This window comes from Cryptomeria japonica, chromosome 2 (assembly GCF_030272615.1).
Source record: "Cryptomeria japonica chromosome 2, Sugi_1.0, whole genome shotgun sequence".
Classification (NCBI taxonomy): Eukaryota; Viridiplantae; Streptophyta; class Pinopsida; order Cupressales; family Cupressaceae; genus Cryptomeria; species Cryptomeria japonica.
This window is the reverse complement of record NC_081406.1, coordinates 313,108,537-313,118,560: the sequence shown is the minus strand read 5'-3', so window position 1 is coordinate 313,118,560 and position 10,024 is coordinate 313,108,537.

The window sequence follows — 10,024 nt, the reverse complement described above, 5'->3', positions numbered from 1 at the left end:
ATATGGGCTAAACATGAATTTAATTTTATTCTCTAGAGAATATTTTGATAGGACAACTCTCTATTGACTAACCTTGGTATAATAGTAGTCTTCGGCTATTTCCTCAACAAGGTTGGCCTATACTTTGGATTGGGATTGTTACGACATTTTGGTTGATGAAGAGACTAACATCTAAACATTCTCACCTTGATTAGATAAATATTTTGGGATGCCTTCTTTGACTTTTCATGGCTTACTTGGATACTAATGATGAGCTTAATGGTAGGACTCTAAGTAAAGGAATGACTAGTTTCAGAATGCTTATTAGTTAAGATTGTGAGTAATGATTATGCATTTAGTATTGCGATTTCGGGTTATGATGGTAAATAGATGCTATTAGTGAGCTTACTTTCAGTACTAATTTGTGTGATGAAGATAGTAGGATAGTTGGCAGGTCTGATCTTTGCTCATATTCGAATTAAAGAAGCCTATTTCTGGAAGACAAGACAGTTGATCTATTCCTTTAAGATGATGCAAATTTCCTGTAATAATCAAGAAAGATGTAATTCAAGGTTTAATGTCGATTGTATAGCTATATAGAGACTAATCGCCACTATATGTAAACACCTAGTATGTTTCTAGGAATTGTACTCCTTGGGCAAGACCAGAGGTTTTCTTTACCCGGTTCTTTCCTACCGCTGCCCACATTGAATCGGGTTGTAATTTTTTTAAAAAGATAATAAAATTATTCGACCAATGGCTCATTATCTATCAAAAAGAAGAAGCTCTAATTAAACAATAAATCAAATAAACATTAATCAAATCAAATCAAGATAAATATTAAACAATCGCACATCTCCAAATAAATAATCATAGACTCACATCACCCTATGCCAACAAAGGGGACAATCACAACTCAAGACTCTAACATTAACTTGCACTGTGGCACAACTAACAAGGTATGCAGCTTAAACCTAGAGTGTGTGAGGGAAACTATGTCATCTCCAACAACTTGCTATTGGGATAGAGACACGCTCTGACCTATGAAGCCAAGTGGAGTCGATGTCTAGTACCTACAAACCTACATTTAGCACTAAACACAACATATACAATACATACACATCATAATAAACAAACATGTGATAGAGAATTGCGATGACATATCCTGCTCGCTATGAGTTATATGACATGGTCTCTACTCACAAAGACAATCACACAATATAATATCAAAACATCGCATGGAAACATGATCATGAAATAGGGTTAGCACCATTATAACATCATGTCATATAATCCACATGAACACCGAACACATATAAATCCACGAGTCATATCGTATAACATATATCCACATAGAGTAACTAGCATCATTGATGACATCTAAGAACCAATCATATGTCTAAATAAGTCTATTAATGCATAAATCAAAATGCAAGTTTATGAGAGGCACTACAACTGTAACCTTCACAAGAAACCAAAATAAAATTAACCCTAACTTTAAATAAACCCAAACCCTAAACTTAACTAAACCACCAAAACAATAAAACCCTAACCCTAAAATTAATTAAATATACCAAGTTGAACCCTAACCTTGAGACTAAACTATATACATTCCTAATCTTCAACCTAATTCAACAATAAACCGAATTCGACCATAAACCTAATACTAAATTAACATTGTTTCTTATTGAACAATAACCTAATTAAATCTAATTTATACCTAAACCATAATGAACTCTAACTTCAATTGTAACTCTAATAGTAAACCAAATTTAACTCTAATAATGAACCTTATAAAATCTTACTCTAACCTTATATCAAATTGAACCTTCATGTTGCATAAAACTCAACTAAACCATAACACTAATCTAGATTGAACCCTAACAATAAACATAATTAAATACTAAAAAAATTGAACCCCTAACCTAAACTAATTTAAATACCAATCCTAAAGCATATTGAACCCTAACTATAACACAAAATTAATTGAACCATAACCCTAAAAAAATTGAATCCCAAATGTGAACCTAATTATAACTTTAAAATATATCCAAGTTAAATAATAATAATACTAAACCTAATTGAACACTATATTAATTTAAACCCTAAATTTAAACCTAACAAACAATAAGCCAAAATGAACCAATTAACATTATACCAAATGGATCCCTCAACCTAAGCCAAATTCTACCTTAAACCAAATGAAGATATTTTAAAAAAAATCTCCATTATAAACTATTCATTCTTTACAAATTATTTAAATAATTAATTTAAAATAAATTTATGGACTTATAAATTAATAAATATTTCTTTGTTTAATTTCTTTTGGGTTGCGATGCTACTAATATATATATATAAAGAAAGTCAAGACATATTGAGGATTTCATTATATAATAATGTATATGGTGAAAATGGATAACAATAATAACAATATTGAAAGGCTAAATGAATTCAACCACAAAACCTTAGCCTAACAATCAACAAAGATCCACCATAACATATGAAGATTACCTAAGACAATGCAAATCACATGAAATCACAAAGATTATACCATCACATGTCCAATAGAGTTTTGATCTCCATTCTTCCTATCTCCATTGATCTTGCTTGATATATTTGCTCTCAGATTTTATGTGCACAAGAGCTCAACAAAGAACGGAATGTGGTTGCAAGTAGGATTGTAGTGTAGTCAATTGATCAAGTAGTTAGGATGCATAGAACGATTAGCCAGGGTTAATAATGAAGGAAGAATCTCCTTATATAGAAGACACTATATGAAATGGAGGGATAAGATTGAGAGGTGTAAAAGGAGGTCAGCTATGATTAGAGGGTACGTAAAAGAAATAATAAAATAATGAAAGTGGTAGGTAGTGTATGAATTAAGAGATGAATGACATGTGTCATGTGTAGAAAAAGCTAATGAATTAATTAAATAAATAAAGATTTTATTTAATTAATAGAAGAAGTAGGATAATTAAATAAATAAATATTTATTTAATTTAGGAAAAGGATAATTTAAATAAATAAATGTATTTATTTAAATGAGAAATAAGGCTAGAAGAGGATAAATGAATTAATTAAATAAATAAAGATTTATTTAATTAATAGAAGAATTAAGCTTAGATAATTAAATAAATAAAATATTTATTTAATTAGACATGACAATTTTAGGTGTCTACATTTTGCCCCTCTTTGAGACAATGCGGCTTGTCGCGTTGTTTCAAAGAAGATAAGATGAACTGATACAGAGTTGCCCCAGAATGGGAATGATTTGCCCCCTCGAGAGATTGGATGAAAATGTCTGAAAAGATTGCAGACAATCTCTCGATAAGAAAGAGAGGCTAGAATGGACTGACCAGATAAAGTGACAAAGGCACGGGATTAAGAAGACTGACTCGGGAAATGAATGCGAGGGCTAGGGTAGGCTATAAGATAGACCACCGGGGAAAATACATCCTCATTGTCATCTACACCTTCACGAGATCAAAGTGCAGAGCAAGAAAAGAGCAGGAGCAGTCAGCAGCGATGGCCTTCGTGCATAGATTCGACCATGTTCGCCGATTTCAGAGGTTAGCAGAGGCAGGAGAGCCGGTAAGTACCACCAAACCTCCTTATACTTTGACGCATTTAATTTTTGTCATTAATGCATGTCGAATAGGGCAATAAATGCGCTTAGAAGTAGAGTTGAAAAATGTCAAAAACCGTCTAACCGCATCTGCGTCGGTGCCAGGCGCGTCTGTGTCCGCCAGGCGTGTCTGTGTCGGTGCCAGGCACGTCTGTGTCTGGAACCGCGTCTGCGTCGAATGCGGGCATGTCTGCGATGTTCAGGGGCGTCTGCATAGTCTAGTCGCGTTTATGCCCGGCATAGGCACATTTGTGTTATACAGGCGCGTCTGTGTTGTGCAGGTGCGTCTGTGCAGTCTGTAGGCGTGTTTATGTAATGTAAGTGCGTTTGCGTTGAAAAATGCAAGTTTCGGTCTTCTAGGTCAAATCGGCAGTTCTGTGATGAACATATGCTGTCGATTGGATAAGCTGCTGAGAGGATACACTCAAGCAGGTCCTCTAGGAAGACTAGGATAGATCAAGGCACTTTGTGATGAACAGTGAGTACCAAGATAGAGTACTTTGTGATGAACAAGGAGTACCCAAAGTATGAGCAGCACTTTGTGATAAACAGGGAGTGCAAATGTGAATAACACTTTGTGATGAACAGTGAGTGTCACACACGTAGTACTTTGTGATGAACAGGGAGTACCACTAGGATAAATAGCAACACTTTGTGATGAACAGTGAGTGTCACTAGGGTAAATAGCCATATGCATTTAGATAAAAAGTAGCATTTTGTGATAAACAGTGAATGCCATTATAACTGACATGATTGATTTGCTTGACTGCAGGAGTATTTGCTGATGCTGGAGTCACGGGAGAGATTCCCGTCGACACAGAGGTTGCGACCAAAGTTGTCGCTCGAGGACAGAGCTGCCATCGAGGAGATGGGCTTGAGACATGTACTATATGTGCCTGAGTTTCGGGCAAACATGGGTTTGCTGACTGCGCTTGCTGAGAGATGGCACTCTGAGACGTGCACGTTCCATTTGCCTATGGGTGAGATGACAGTCACCTTGGAGGATGTATACAGGATACTGAGGATACCGATCGATGGGGAGTTGATTCCGTATGATCAAGATGGCGACAGAGAGGCCCTGAGACGAGTATTCCAGGACCCTAGATTAGAGATGAGGGCAGGACATGTGGCATGGGATACCATGACAGCCACTGGGTTAGCATTGTCGGCAGTGATCGGAGGAGCTATCAGTGGGTTCCTGTGTCTAGACAGGGCGACACGGGGGTTGGCTGTGGGCTGGGGGGGAGCATTGGAGACGCTGATGACACAACATACCAGATATGCCTGGGGACCGTGTGTGTTGGCACACTTGTATTACGAGCTGCATCAGTTTGTTTATCACGGGTCAGTGGGATTGGGCTGCGGAGTTACATTGCTGCAGGTATGGGCTTACGAGCATCTGCCGGTTACCCAACCGATACACTTCCGGGGCAGAGTTCATGGGCGCAGCTTCGTGCATTTATATGATATGATCACTTCGCAGCCACGGATTGGCAGGCTAGAGTACTGGCGGCGAGTGATTGATGACATTGTTGAGGTCATATGGCGACCTTATCTGGGCTGCGAGCAGTGGGAGGATGATGCAGTCGAGCTACCGTACACCTTTCGGAGAAGGTACCTAATTGGGCGGATGCCCTATGTGTTAGAGAGGCAGTTGGTAGACAGGATTGGCCGACAATTTGGTCGGATTCAGAGGATGCCGCGGGGCTCAGGCATGTATGCCCGTACCGTGAGAGATCAGGCACAGTTTGGGCCGTTGCTGTCGTATGATCAGGCAGTGACACAGCTGGTGGAGATGATACCTCTACCCTGGGACATGTGGCCAAAGATCGAGGATGTCGGCATGGATGCCGAGTATACAGCTTATTGGGCAGAGCATCCGTTCCCACGGTTGACAGATCCAAGAGAGGCAGTGGAGGGAGATGGTGGGGGAGATGATGATGATGGTGGAGGTGATGGGGGTCGAGGTCGACGGAGGAGGAGGGGAGTAGTTGGAGAGAGGAGGGTTGCACCTCGGAGGGAGGGTGATGAGGAGAGACTGGCTTGGGTGGTGAGGGGTCGTGGTGGATTGCTGCTATAGGTACCAGCAGCACAGGGTCCCAGACAGGGACAGGCATAGGGACAGGGACAGAGACAGGGACCAGTACAGGTACAGGTACAGGGACAGGGGGATCCACAGGTAGAGGCAGAGGCAGAGGGGGTTGACCCAGTGGAGGTTGAGCTACTGGATCTGAGGGAGATCTACCAGGGACAAGCAGATGAGATTCAGGAGCTGGAGAGGGAGAGGGATCGGCTCAGGACTAGGCTTAGGGATACTGAGCGAGAGCGGGATCAGGCTATCCAGCGCTACACAGAGGTTGAGACAGCACTAAGGGCTGGGAGGCAGGCAACAAAGGACACAAGGGCAGGATATGCATATGTCCTGCGGGCAGGAGAGGAGATAGGCTACTTGAGGGACCTCTACTATGGTGCAGTGTCAGCAGATCAGCAGGCAAGGAGCTTCCATAGACCGTCGCGTATAGCGACAGCTACGGGGGGAGCCGGAGGAGACAGGCATCGAGTGGTGGGGTCATGGGTCCTCCACCACCACCAGATAGAAGGGACAGGCAGGATGATCCTGGGGCGGGTCCTTTAGGGGCTCAGATTCCACCAAGGCCAGGCGGCTCCGAGGGAGGGAGTTCATCATAGCCTTAGAGGGCTCCCTTTGTATCAGTTTTGTACCATTTTTGTATTGTAGACACCTGCGGGTGATTGTAGCCATATGATTTTGACATCATTGTATTATGACACTTTATGATTATATATGAGATGATTCATCTTTGCGGCAGCTATATGCATGTGTACCTATGTGATGAGATGTTCTTATGTGATGCTTTATGCTATGGATACAAATATTTATGTACTGCAATATTTTTGTTCTTTTATGTTTTAAAATGTTATGCAAGTGCAAATGTAAATATATGAAGTGCAGATGAATATGATAATGCAAATGTAAATTGTGCTAACAGGTGTTGTATGCAGGATGTGATGCAGTTGTGATATCTATATGTATGTATGAAATGCTTATATGTGGTAATGCAGGTGAAACAACATGAAATGCAAATGTTTTTGGTGTGTCATTATACTCAGTCATGTGATAGCGGGCTACGCAGACTCGAGAAGGACAATGGAAGTCAATCAAGAAAGGGGGATGAAAGTGAAAGAGCTTCTTGTACATTATCATCATTGAGCTTTATTATGGCAAAATAGGTTATGACAATCGAGACATATGTTCGACCCAGAAAGTCATTGTACTTGTTTGCATGGAGATAAGACAGTCACAAACAAGGAATGCCCCAGTTCATACTAGACTCACAGTGTCCTCATATCCTTGGACAAGTCATAGCATTACTAAGAGACAATCCACAGACAGAAAATACAAATAGGTGACGATACCCCATCCTCGCCTTTCTAGTCAAAGACATCCTGGAGATAGAATCTCTAATCAAAGACATCCCAGAAAAGCTAAAAGACATGTCACCAAAAAAGATGAAATCAAAAGAAAACCAAGACTCAACACCAACATCCACTGTAGTCCTCAAGTTTAGTGTCTCTTGTCACTTGTATAAGTCTTATTTGATTGTGGTCACAATGTTTACTTCCATAGAAAGGATAGATAGCACTGAACCATAATGTTGTCTGAGTCTGTTGAAAGATTTGATTTGTTGCTGCTATGTCTCATCTAAAACTGACTGAACCCATGAAACTGATACTTTATTGCGGAGAAGATGAAACTTTATTGCGGATCTGTGATGCAAATGTTGCTTTATTGCGAATTGTGTGCGGATAGACTAAAGAAAGCTGGAAGAAACTGTACTCCTCGAAACATGTGACGTTCTCAGTTCCACCTCCATCACTAGACGTAGGATTTGCCTTAGCCACAGATAGGATCTGATTTATTATGGATGGAAAGGGATGAAAAGGAATGTTTATTATGAATGGCTAACCAATCTTGGGTAGATCAATAACAAGCCATGATGGGAATGGGTAAGTTTATTATGAACGAATAGGTTGTGAGTGTGTGCAAAGTGAAAGGATGAAAGTGAATCCTGAAGGAGGGAGGAGCAATGTCTCTACGCATGGCATTGGTGACCCAGTTTTCACCATGGTACTTGCCCAGGGCGCCACTGAAGTGGTTTTCACCGTTGGACGAAATTATTTCTCTTTACTTTTTTCGATTTTTTCAATATTTTTTGTGTCACAAGGCGCCTGTTTGCCAGGTTTTCACCAAGAAACGATTTTTTTTGTTTTATAAATTTTTTTGTATTTTTGAAATTTTTGATTTTTTTTGTATTTTTTGAATTAGGATACTCTGAGGAGCTATGTGTAGAACCTGCGAAGGTGCATGCTATTGATAGGATCCTCAAAAGGTTCACCTTCTGTAGTTGAGAGCTGATATGCACCAGATCCATATGCTACTGTAATAATGTAGGGACCAAGCCAATTTGGTTCGAACTTGCCCTTCTTCTCTCTGTCTTGTTGATTTTTAGGATTTTCTCTGAGGACTAAGTCACCTACCTCAAATGTGCAAGGCTTGACCTTGTGATTATAGCTGTGACTCATTCGTTGTTGGTAAGCCTTGAGATGACTATAAGCAGTTTGTCTTCGTTCATCCAATAGTTCCAGCTCTTGTAAGCGAGAGACCCTGTAGTCTTCATCACTGATGATGTTTTGCAAAGAGACCCGTAAAGAGGGTAACTCGACCTCGATAGGCAAGATGGCTTCAGAACCATAGACTAGTGAATAAGGTGTAGCTCCTATAGGTGTACGGATGCTTGTGCGGTAGGCCCAAAGTGCAGGATTAAGTTGAAAATGCCAATTACGACCAACATCGTCAACTGTCTTCTTTAGGATTTTAAGGATTGTTTTGTTAGACGCCTCAGCTTGGCCATTACCTTGGGGGTAATATGGTGTGGAGAAACGATGAGAGATATGGAAGCGGTCACAGAGTTCGCGAACATCCTGATTTTTGAAGGGACGCCCGTTATCAGTGATAATGGAAACATGAATACCATATCGGCAAATGATATAGTTAAGGATGAAGGTAGCAATCTATTTTCCAGTGACTTGTGTGAGAGGCACGGCTTCAATCCATTTTGTAAAATACTCTGTGGCAGTGATAATGAATTTATGACCATTGAAAGAAGGAGGGTGAATCTTGCTTATGAGATCGAGTCCCCACTGACAAAAGGGCCAAGGAGACGCAAGTGGTTGAAGTTCTTATGCTAGCGCATGTATGAGATCTCCATGAATTTGACATTGCTTACATTTCTTGACAAACTGATATGAGTCTTTCTCCATATTGGGCCAGTAATATCCAATCCTGATGAGTTTCTTGGCCAAGGTAGGACCACTAGCATGTGGACCACATATCCCTTCATGCACTTCACGTAACACAATCTGAGCTTCGTCGCCTTCTAGACATCTAAGAAGAGTGCCATCTAGACCCCGTCGATATAGGATATCAGCTAAAATGACATATCGAGAGGATTGGCGAATGAAGGTGCGGCATTGGTTATTTGATAGATTAGGAGGTAGGATATTGTCGCGAAGGTATGTGAAGATGGAACCATATAACTGGGATTCAAGACCAACAACACATATCATTTCAGTAGGAGTGATCTCATATGAAGGAACCAAAAGGTTATCCACCAAGAACTCATAGCAGGTCTCATTTGGAGGTAAATCGATCAATGAAGCAATTGTAGCCATGGCATCTGCGGCGCGATTCTGCTCTCTTGGTATCTGCTCAAAATCTATCCTTGTGAAGTATTGTTTCAGATCATCCACCATTTGTTTGTAAGGCATTAATTTTTCATCTTTTGTTTGGTAATCATCAGTTTCTTGACGGATGACAAGTTGAGAATCCCTAAAAACACGAAGTTCTTGGATCTTCCACTGAACTGCAATCCGTAATCCAGTTGTTAATGCCTCATATTCCGCTATATTGTTAGTGCAAGGAAATGATAAACGGTATGATTTTGGTATAGAATCCCCTTGAGGAGTTATAAAGAGAATACCAACTCCTGCCCCATGCTGTGTGTATGAGCCGTCAAAGTACAATTGCCATGGCTTTGCATGTGATACTGTTAAAATGGATTCATCTAGAAATTTTGAATTTAAAGGAACATCATCAATCATGGGGGCATCTGCTAACTGATCTGCGATGGCTTGTCCTTTTATTGCTTTTTTGTCCACATACTCGATGTCGAATTCACTCAGGATCATTACCCATTTGGCCAGTCGCCCAGTAAGTGTTTCTTTATTGAGAAGGTATTTTAATGGATCAATTCTTGCAACCAACTTAGTCTTATGAGTGAGCATGTAATGTCGTAATTTCTGTGAAGCAAAGACCACAGCAAGACATGCGCGCTCAATTGG